General features: G+C 38.0%; 1 protein-coding gene and 1 non-coding gene across 2 annotated transcripts in view; one reads left to right on the forward strand and one right to left on the reverse strand.

Annotated features, from left to right (window-relative positions):
* The window catches only part of LOC106874517 (cyclic nucleotide-gated cation channel alpha-3), a 414,787-nt gene that overhangs the window by 56,418 nt on the left and 346,334 nt on the right, over positions 1–12,035 (reverse strand). The gene's annotated exons all lie outside the window — the stretch shown is intronic.
* LOC128247751 (5S ribosomal RNA) lies at positions 7,578–7,696 on the forward strand. Its single transcript, XR_008264100.1, has one exon. It is a non-coding gene; the product is annotated as a 5S ribosomal RNA (ribosomal RNA).

Below are 12,035 nucleotides of genomic sequence, written 5' to 3' on the forward strand. Positions count from 1 at the left end.
ATCTCTTGAGTGTATCATTTTTAATATTTGTGTGTGTGTTTGTGTTATTCTAAGGCCGTGGTGGATATGTCGTTTGTTGTAGATGTGTTCAAAAGGGGTCTGTATTTTGTAATAAAGAGAGTCTCTTTACTAATTCGTTGGCTACAGGTTGTATCGTCCCTGAATTGGTAGAGGGAGAAAGTTCTGAAGCTTGAATCTTTGTCATTGGCGTAAATGTCGATGTGTTGGCTGAATGCTATTTTTCTGTTTTGGGGAATTTTGATCTGGGATCTGTGCAGAACCATCATATAATGTAGACTGTTTTTTGTTTGGCCTATGCATTACTCTTGACACCCAGAGCACGTTAGTGCGTATATCAGGTTTTCCGAAGCACATGTGAAGTTGCTTTTCACTGTGAAATTAAATTGACGCATATCCAACAGTTGGGTCTTCCGCATTTTTTTACTGACAACTTCTGTGTTGTTGAACGTATTTGGGCTTGTGTTAGGAAACTTTTCATGGATTTCGGTTGTCTCTTGCTTTTTATGATGGTGTGTGTTTGTTGGATTAAATTCATTCTGTGGTAATTTTTTAGCACTATCTATCTATCTATGTATATATACACACACACGCATTCACACATAAATTAACATAGGAAATGTAACAAGAATTTTATCATATAATGTATGCGTGTTTCAGGTAATTGGTTTCAACTGATTGGGCATACAAGATAATATGAGCTAGCATATGTATACAGGATGTAGTTAGAAGAGAGAGAGAGAGAGAGAGAGAGAGAGAGAGAAGGATAAACAAAGAAAAGCGGACTAAGGTGAGGTGGAAGAAAATTGTAGTGCGTGGCAGCCGAAGGAATCCGTTTCATCTAATAAGGTGATTAATTTGTTGCTATGACAGAGTTTTCGTCACATGCTGTAATCTTATCAATGACGCGCTTCTCCTGCATTTATTCCATGTAAGTATAAACTTACACCGGACTCTGTGCCACTTCTTCAATATATAATTGTCTATTTTCATGTTTGGGTATTTATAATCCACAAATTCTTTGTATATAATTCTAAATGGGGTGGCATTCCTGTGGTTCTATTTGTATAAGGGGGCGAGTGTCTATACCAATGTTGTGTGCGAGATTTGATAGCTTTGTGAATTGTTGTTTCTGTGGTTTTAACTTAAATTTCATTACCTGTGCGTGCCCCCCCACAAACACATATCTACACACCTGTATACATATACTTCCTAAGCTTTCAACTTTGTCATTCTATTCCGTTAAATGATTGCTGATTTGTCGCTTGATTTTTGTTTCTCTCTTTCCAGCCATTCATAATCGACGTTTAGCAACAAATGGTTTTACTATCTGTTTCTTAATTAAGGTTCTGCTTTTCTATATTTATCTTGCAAATACAAATCCATACGTACCTGCCACTACCATATAAATACACATTCGTATACATACATACATACAAATGTATAATGTATCCATCTGTATACATATGTGTATACATATACACACATATATAAGAGTATAAATATTATATGTATATGTACGTAGGTATATAGATATATATATATATATGCATGTAATTTATAACAAAGGAATAAATATCCATAAAAATGCATCTAACTACTTAACTGCGGCTATCACATGTAATCGATTATGGCTTTATATCAGCATGTAACATGCTTTTGATAATGGTTTTAGGTTTCTTATGTAGACGAGTATAGACAAGGACAACAATCTTATCTCTACCAACTGGTAGAACATCCATACTACGAGAGCGAGAGAGACGCGTGCGCAGGAACACTATGGTGGTAAGTGATCGTATAAAAGACGAGTGGACTTCAGCAGGTTTAGAACTCCGATCTTTCAAAGTTTGAACAAATATAAGCAACGCATTCGAACCACCACTGTTACTGGTTCGCCTTTACAGGTTATCCCAAAAGTCACTGATGAGATTCAATTGTTAATAACTTCCATAACTTTACAAATAAATACATAATGGAAATTAATATGCACAAGTCACATTTTGCAACACCACAACATCACGTTTGAAAAATGATATCACTTAAATGGCAGTCATTTTCGACTTCACAAGCCCGTGCTCTTTCCAAAACTTGCACCATAACACCCTCAAGAGTTTCAGACTCCACTTCTCTGATTTCTCTATTGATGTTCTCCTTCAGTTGCACCAGTGTCTTCGGGCAGATCAAGTCTGAGGAATGTGAAGGCCATTCAAAGTAGACTTCACACATGGTTCCAGCAAGATAAGGCAACTGCTCATACCGCAAGAGAAACAATGCAGTTGCTACGGCAGTGCTTTGGAGAGAGACTAATCTCCCGCTACGGCAATGTCAACTGACATTCACGTTCTCCAGGTTTGACTAGCCCAACTTTTTTATTGTAAGGACAACTGAAAGAGAGGGGTTTACGTCAACAAACCAGAAACCCTGGGGCAACTGAAGGAGAACATCAATAGAGAAATCAGAGTATTTGAGTCTAAAACTCTCGAGGGTGTTATGGTGCAAGTTTTGGAAAGAGCACGAGCGTGCGAAACCGGAAATGACTGCCATTCAAGCGATGTCCTTTTTCAAACGTGATGTAGGAGTGTTGCAAAATGTGACTCGTGCCTATTAATTTCCATTATGTCCTTTAATATTGTACCAAAATTTCATGCATTTATTTGTAAAGTTATGGAAGTTATTAAAAATTGAAACCCATCTGTGAATTTTGGGACATCCTGTATTTACTCACACATACCTGCAAACATATATATGCACACATACATGTGCATACATACACACTTGTATAAACATGCACCTATTCATTTATATATTTATAAATGTATATATATGTATGTATATATAACTACATGTGAATCGTTGGCGATTTTCTTCCTCCGTCTTCCTTTCTATTGGACTTTCCTCTGTTTCTGAAGAAGAGCTTTGCTCGAAACATTAAACCATCTTTCTTTCCTTCCATGAGCGTCTGCTAATACTTTACATGTACCACGTGCTCGCGTTGTTGTTTTTTGTGTTTGTTCATCTTCCGGCGTACGTACACTTTGAACTTTTATATGTAAGTATATATTTATCTAAATTCTGTACGACTATTCTTTCTTTCTATCAGCCCTTTCACGCTCATTCGTTTATATATTATATATATAAGCAGGAATGAAAAGGCAAGCGTTTGGCAGGACTTGACAATGACATTTAATTTAGTTATATATTAACAAAACGGTGTACCTAACAGCTGTTTCTAGAGTATCCAAGCTACTAGAACATTGTACCGAGTGAGGATTCCATAATCAAAGAAGAAGCTGTTAAACAGGAACATTACTCATCGATTACATTATTGTAGTTCATTTTATCAAGAGATAGAGGCGGAATCCAATTAACAATCCAATTAAAATAGATATTCGTTTGGTAGATCCCTAAACAAGAGAAGAAAATCGGTAATATCCATTAGTAGAATCAAAACAGAAAGAATGGTTTGATTATAATGCATGGTGAGGGAAATAGATATTACCAGATCCAATGTTGGATAAAGCCGTCAGTCTGTTATAAACTTTCTATTGAGTGGGTGTGTTCGGCTCTTATATGCATTGACTCTGTAACTTACCAAACCGCTAGATGTTGCAAGCACATGGAAAGGATTTTTATTTTCGTGTTGTCGTTTCTCTGCAGTGGGTTGTTAGAATACCGACGGTGGTTCCTATTCATTGTTACTCATGCCAGTGTTATATGCTTCTACATAAGCTACAGGTCGGTTCTCCTAAATAAGTTGTGCCAGTGTTCCTACATTATCTTTTCGTGTATCTATTGCTGAACGCTACACCTCTAGTCTACCATTTACCTGTTGATTTCTTTTGTATACCTTGCAGTCGTGTCACAGGATTTTCCTGCATGAGTATATCCTATTGATTAATTGTCTAATGGATCTACCCAGTTGGCATTTTACCTTAATTATACATTTCGTTTAACCTCAAGCTCTCCTATATCCATAAATTGGTTCCTTCCTGATGACAGTACCGACAAACATTATACCCTTTTGAAATTGTTATCCTGCTATGAATCTAATTTCTTTTCTTATTGCCGGATTCTACAATTGGACCCCACCTCCAAACAAATTGTTGTTCATTGTTTTAAACTTTTTTCTGTGTCAGTTGTTCACTCTGTGCCTTTCTTTTTGGGTTACAGCTGAAAAATTGCTTGAGATGGATGAAAATCTCCAGCATCTTACCAATCTAAGGATTGGTAGCTGATTTTTTCCTCTTCTTTAATATAGCCAGAATTCAGTAGACTGGCACTTCATGGCCGTAAGTTTCTCATAAAATGATAGAAAGATTTGTTCTTTTCTTATCCTTGGTTTCTAACCAGAATTCTGTACCTTGGACGGAAAGTCTACCATTGGAATATTTAGACTGATAACCAATTTTGATATTATTTTGGATTGAATTAGTTGTCTTGGATAGTCTTGATGCTGTTCTCTTCTTATTTTTGAGCACGTTCTTTCTTTGTTTGTTTCCATTCTTTTTAATTTTCATTTATTCTTTCGTCTCTTCCTTCTCCCCTATATTTTTTTCGATTATTACTTTCTTACATTCTTTTTTCGTTCTTCCTGTCCTTTTGTTTTCCATTTATTCACTCATCAATTCATTCTTCCTTATTTTGTCTCTTTTCCTTCTCTATTTTTACTTAAATTATTGTTTTGTTTTCACCTGTCTAGTTCTTCCAACCTTTTCTTACAAAATAAATCAACTCAGTTATTCGCTGTTTATACCATCCTCCTCCTAACCCTCATTTTGCTATTCAGCTCCTTCCTTCTCACTCTCTCCTTCTCCTTGCAGCCATTGCTTAATCGCTTCCAATTTCCGCCATTTTATGTAAAATAACACCGAACTAACAATTACCTGACCTAAAACATTAGCGATTTCAGGTGAAAAGCCTTTATAATATTCCTCGTTTATTTTTACAGTTAAATCAAGAGGATTGATACAAATACTGCTGGGTGTTAAATCAAGCGAATTGATACATTTCCCGCTGCTTGTATTTGTTTGCTACACAAGAGAAGAAAAATGGAAGAATCACGTAGAAGCAGGTAAAAATCTTGCAGTAACATTTGGGATTCATGAATTGAAGCCAGGATAGAAACTGCAAGTTTAGTCAGATACGTCAAGTGAAAATGATTAACAGAATAAAGGAATGAAGTTGTTCAGAATAAAAGGAAATGTAGGAAGTTATTTTATCAAGATGATCGCAGCAGAATACAAAGTTTTCTACAGAATGAAAGAGATACACGTTTCCCTTTTTTTATATTTAACAAAAATAATAATAATAAACATAGGTTCGGAATATTAACTGAATATATTTGCTTTAATCTTATAAATAGGAAAATGGCAGGGAGACAGGAAACTACAACAGCTGATGATGTTTTTTTAATGAATTGTAAGGATGGGGGACGAGAGGCAGATGTGAAACTACTGCTGCTGTGGCGGTTGCTGTTTCTGCTAAATTCTACAGCAATCAATAAATCTGAGGTATTCTTTGTCTGCTACGATCAGTGAGCTCAGAACCAATGTCATTCTAGTCACATATTGCATCAATAAAAATAATAGCATCAGTTATCTATTCAAAACAATTAATACTAATCACAGTGAGATCGATACGTTCGAATCAGATAGGTGTGGTGAGCACCAATAACATATTGGGTCAATATGGTAGGCATTCAGTCGAATACTTGAGTAGACTTATCCAAATGTGCCTCCGCCCCAATTGTATGACATTATACTAATATTAGAAAGCTTTTTTTTTTTTTTTGAACTGGGTGAATGATAGAATCGGTGGAGCAACGGATGTAATATTTTGGAGTATTTATTGACGTCTCTACGTTCTGAGTTCGATCTCTGGCTACATAGACTTTATCTTTAAGGGTCAACTGAAATGATTAAGTTTTGGAATATACCCAATCGACTGCAACACCAACAGCAGTAGCAGCAGGGACAGCAATAACAACAACAAACACAAAGAAAAACAGAATAAATCAAGTGAAACGCTGGTTAGAGAGTTGGAAAATGCCTTGTGGTATTTCGTCCAGTTCTTTACATTCTGAGTTGTAGTCCCACCGAGATCAATTTTGCCTTCATCCCTCCGAAGTCGATAAAATAAAGTTCCAATCAAGTATTCATGTCCAAAGTATCGACTAACCAGATCTCCTTAAAAATTGCTGGCATTGTGCCTAAATTAGAAACATTTCTTTTCCTCCTCCTCCCATCCTTATTTTGTTTGGGTTGTATTATTGAACTGTCTTGCGTAGGATGCGGGCTGTTCCCAGCTGGGCTAGTTTTTGGTGAGTGTGTAGTGTTGAAGGTCCAGGTAGATCTTCTACGTTTTTGTTCATATGTATTTTATCATATCCACTGCTCCAGTTATTACTGGTCTTGTTTTCACCGCCATGCCTCATATCTTCAATGCTTCAGTTTTGAGGTCTTTGTACTTTGACAATTTCTCCACTTCTTTTTGGGCAGTGTTTTGGTCAGAAGGGACACCAATGTCTATCAACAAGCAGGTGTTATTGTTATTATTATTATTATATTTTATATTTATACAAGTTGGCTCCAAGTCTCGCCCAGATACCTCAAGAGACAACAAGTTAGAAGTTCATGTTGGTATTATGCCTAGGGTGCCATATATTTGGTTTTGCACATAGTATTGTTCTAGAGAATGTTTAAGAAATCATAAGAAAATTATGAGTTTGTTTTAAAATTTGGGATTACATAGACAGCATTTTACGTAGGATATGGGCAGTTCCCACGAGCACTATCTTTTGAATTTCTGCCATTTTTGGGTTCCCTAGTATCTGAGCTAGGTAGCAATCATCCCCTTTTGCTATCATTACTAGGGCACCTTTGACTACAGCTATTTTTATAGTTTTCAGGTTCCACATTTTGCCAATTTCTATCTCAAGATCTTTATATTTGCTCAGTTTTTGGTAGGTCTTGACTGATACGTTTATATCAACTGAGACAGTCATATCAATGGGGAGGCATGATTTTTGTCTAAAGTTTTTCAATATGATGTCTGGCCTATTTGCATCTATCTTTCTGTCAGTTTGAATGGTGAAGTTCCAGAGGAGTGCGATGTGATCATTTTCAAGTACTGGGGGTGGTTTGTGTTCCCACCAGTTTTTATCATGGGGCAAGTCCAGGTTTTTGCAAATTACCCAGTGAATATATTGTGCAGCTCTATCATGCCTGTTGAGATACTCTGTAGGCGCAAGCAGACTGCACATGGAGACAACATGATCGATGGTCTCATTCTGTTGTTGGCATATACGACATAATGGGGAGCTGCCATTCTTTAATATGTTGGCCTGGTAGTTCTTTGTAGGTAGGCATTGATCTTGGGCAGCTGTGATAAACCCTTCTGTTTCTGATTTCAAGCCAGACGCCATTAACCACTGACGGGTAAGGGCTTTGTCAGCGTCGGCATTATTCGCTCTCTTTGGGTATTTGTCATTCAGAGGTTTTTCTTGCCATTTATCAGTCATAATATCTAAGGCAGTAGTTTTAGCCCTGGGTTTCATACGCTCTTACGGCCATATCACGCTGAGAGCACCGGTTCTCGTCCGATCACCGAAGTTAAGCAACGTCGAGCCTAGTGAGTACTTAAATGGGTGACCGCTTGGGAAACCTAGGTGCTGTAAGCATCGCACACTTTTTTCCACGGCGGTGCATCAGCATGGCCGCAGCTCTAAGCTGAAACTATAAAAAAAAAAAATTATTGTTTCATTTACACACAACCGATTAAACTATTGGAAAAGAAAAATTCCTAACATTGGGCAACAATAAGTAACCTTAGCTACGAAGAACCCACCTAAGCATCCTAGCTGTCCCTAATAGCACAGTTTTCTGGAGATGTTATTATCACTATTATTATTTTCATATACACTCAACAGATTAGACTGCTGAAAAAGGAAAGAATCCTAACATTGGGTTACAGCAAGTCACCTTAGATGCTAAGAACCCTCCTAAGTATCTTAGCTGTTTCTAATAACACTACTTTCTGCAGCTGTACTAAACTGGGTTTATGTCCATTTCCTCCATCCGTCTGTTCAGAACGTTAGTGTCATTATTATTATAGTTATTATTATTATTTTTATTATTACATGAAAACTCACACCTTATTTTGCTGGGTATAATAGAAAGTGTCAGCTGTCTAGAGCCAGCAGACTAAGATGACACTTGTTTTACTGGTCATGCTTCAAGAACCCTGCGAAGAATTCCTGCAGTTCCAAGCAATGCTGATTCTTGTAGGTGTTCTACCTTCACACTTGCACCAATCTTTTCCAACCATTTTGGTAGTTGAGTGCTGATACTGCCAAAAGTAATTGGTGCTCACTTTTGGTATCACGTCTACTCTCTTTATTGGCCACCGCCTTCGTATTTCTCACTGTAAATCGTCATAGTTGTTTATTTTTACTTCTTCTTTCACATTGATCCTGTTGTCACCGGGGAATGCTATGTCGATTGTCATACATGTTCTTTCTCTTTTATTCACCACAGCAATGTCCGGTTTCCGATGCCTGGTCAGGTGATTGCACAGGATCATGACATCCCACAGGATTTTGCAGTTCTCATTCTCGGTTACTACTTCTGAGGTTTGCTCAGACCATGTCTTTGCTCTTTGTAGTCCGTGATTTCGACAAAGCTTCCAATGGATCGTTCTTGCCACATTGTCAGGGCTTCGTTTGTATTCGCCTTGTGCTAATTCCGGGCATTCACTAACGAGCTGCCATACCATTTCATCCCTTTCACAACACATTATGCAAATGTCGCTATCGGTTGTGTTGTCAATTCTGCACTTCATATAGTTGGTCCTTAACGTTTGTTCCTGGTCTGCGCATACGACAAAACATCTCACTGATAAAGAGCTTCTGTCTATCTTCAGGTCACTCTTCCTCATCCACAGCCACCGCTCCTCTGTATCTGTCCTGGCGTTCACATCTCTTGCAAACTGTCTGTAAATATTTTTTTCCTTCCATACTTTTTGTTTAAATTTTTCTTCAGTTACACAATTTTCAGTTTTAATGACGATGGCCTTCTTTGTGCTTCAACAGTGGCTCCACGGCATTTTTTTATATACCACTTTAGGCTTTTCTCTGCTTTGATAAGTCCTGGAAACTGATCAAACTTCTCCCTTCTGGTCAAGTACAGCCTATCGGTGATACTCTTAGGGTGGAAGGCTCCGTGTTTTGTCCACATTTTTATCGTCTTGGTATCCATTTTATAATTCCCGCTCCATACCGAAGTGATGCTATCGCCCATGTATTAACTGCTTGGATTTTATTCAATTCACTCAGTTTTGAGCGCAGTACCAACCTCAATCTTCGGAAATAGTCCATCTTCAGTTTCCCTTTCTTTTCCTATTATCTCGTTGTACTCTAGTACACCAAGGTATTTGTATCCTTCCGTTCCAATTTGCTTAATCAAGTCTCTATTCGGTAGTTCTATCCCTGCTAGGGACTGTACCATGCCTGTTTTTAGGTAGATTATTCCGCACTTCTTGAGTCCAAATTCCATTCTAATATCGGCACTAAAACAGTGGACCGTGTTCACCAAGGAACTCACTTGTGTCTCATCCTTGCCATACAGTTTCAAATCATCCATGAAGAGGAGGTGGTCGATTGTTTGGGATTTTTCCATTAGTTGTTACCCCCGCTTCATTTTCCTTAGTACCAATGCCAGTGTATCTTGCGGAGGACAAAGCAACGGAGATAAGCTGCCACCCTGGAAAATCCCTCTTCTGATACCCAGGGTGCCCAAGCTTTTTCTGTAAGATGTCAGTTCTATTTTCCATCCCACCATTCTTCTCTTCAAGAAACACGTTACATTCCTCGCAATTCCAAACAGATCGAAGCACTCGATGATCCACGAATGTGGAATCATATCACAAGCTTTGCGATAGTCAATCCAGGCCACATTATTATTATTATTATTATTATTATTATCATCATCATTATTATTTTCTCTTTATCACAGGTTTTGTTGGAACTCCTGCAGTCTTGCATGCGTAACGGGATTGCTATCTGCAGTCCACGGTACCATGCTATTCGTTCTTTTCAGCAATCTAATACTTTCCTGATTATTCTGGCTATACCAAGAAGACAACCCTTTTGTAACAGTTCTACTGGGCACTCTATTCCAATTTCCTTTATATTCCTCTGATTCCATCTGATATTGTTCCCAAGATCCCAACAATAATTGGCACTATATTCACCTTCGTTTTCCATAGCCGGGCTATTTCGTACTTAAGAGGATTGTGTCTATCTTTTCACCTCCCTTCTTGACTATTCGGGGGTCAAAGGGTCATGCAACGTCAGCTTTATAGCATCTGTGGTGCACCTTGCCCACCACCACTACTTCCGGTCTGTTATGATCTAGTTACTGATCTGTTTGGATTGGGAAATCCCACAGGATTTTGCTAGCCTCCGACTTTGCCACTCTCTGCGGTTTGTTCTCATAACACGTCTTGTCTCTCTCTAGCCTCTACTTTTCGCACAGTTTCCAGTGTAGCACTTTCGCTGCCTGGTCGTGTCGTCACAACTTGTAGTGGTTTGGATCAAGTCTAGGGCAAGTCTAGGGCTAAAATTATTATTATTATCAACGAAACGAAGAAAAAGTGGGGGACGTGTAGATAATGGAGAGAGAGAAGGGCGGATGGAGAGACTGAGATGGTGAGAGGAATGGATAGAAAGAATATGAGAGAAAATTGCTTGTCTTTCAATTTGTAGAGGAGGAGCGGCTGATTAAATCTATATTCTTTATCGTGTGGTGGTCTTGACTTTCATCCATACGTGCCTCTCTCCCTCTCTTTCTGTCAGAACAACTCGACTAACACACACGTCACAGTAATCTGTTGAGCTTTTCTTTTGCTTCCTTTTATGTCTTCCTTTGTTTCTTGTGTGTTACTTAATCTTTCTAAACTTCCCTGCCTCCTTCTCCTTCTCCTTCATACCCTCTCTCTTTCTCTCACCCACCCACCCTTCTTCTTCAATGTTAATGGCGTTACAGGATTTAGTTTTATTGTAAGAGAGGATGTGACCTCGTCAAGAACTGTCAGTTGGTTGCTATAGACACACACAAGAATGGCTTCAAGACATGATAGCAGTACATCTATGAAGGAATATAGATCAATAGAATAAACTCGGACGCTGAACTTTGCAAAGTAGAGTACCGATACTATCACCGTTAGGGAGAAGTTGTTGTTGTTGTTGTTGTTTAACCCTAGGCCACTCCTGATCGTGGTAGGTCTATGTTATGGTTATCCCGAAAGAAGATCTGTACCGAAATTTGATTTGAAGTATTAGAATGGCAACTGGAAATTTCTGTGAGAATTTGGCCATAAGAACTCTACCTGGGTAAAGGATTTAGCATTCTATTTAGAATATAATCTCATGTCAAATCTGAAGCTTAAATGAAATCTTGATCTACGATTAAAAGCTTTTCAGTGGAGCGAGATCGTGTCATGGAGTCTCTTGTTTAAATGACAAAAGAGTATATTTGAAATTACATTATCCAATGTGTTCTTCGTATTTTGAAATGATAGGATGAAATATGACGGCAGTTTCACGGCTATTTCTGGCAGGTAAATGGTTAAGGAGGGCTTCATCTAGTTGACAGGAATTATGTTGGTTATACATGACTAAGAATCGAGGGTTCGAATCACGTTTGCACTTTTGCAATGTTTTCAGACATTTAAGTTACTACCTTTTTTTTTTTCCATATTTTCCTGCTTAGTAACACTTTCATACTTTACTGTCCAGCTGTAACACTTTCAGATTTTACTATCCAACAACACTGCCTTACTTTCTGAACCAGGGTTTTTGTCAATATCTTTGGAGAGGATGATACATGGTTAGGGATGTAGTCGACATATGGCTGATATTTTATTTGTATGTATACATGTATGTATATATGTATTTACGTATGTGTGTACATATGCATGTATCGATATGTGTATAGTAGGTAGATACCTATATATATATA

Source organism: Octopus bimaculoides, chromosome 4, assembly GCF_001194135.2.
Source record: "Octopus bimaculoides isolate UCB-OBI-ISO-001 chromosome 4, ASM119413v2, whole genome shotgun sequence".
Lineage (NCBI taxonomy): Eukaryota > Metazoa > Mollusca > Cephalopoda > Octopoda > Octopodidae > Octopus > Octopus bimaculoides.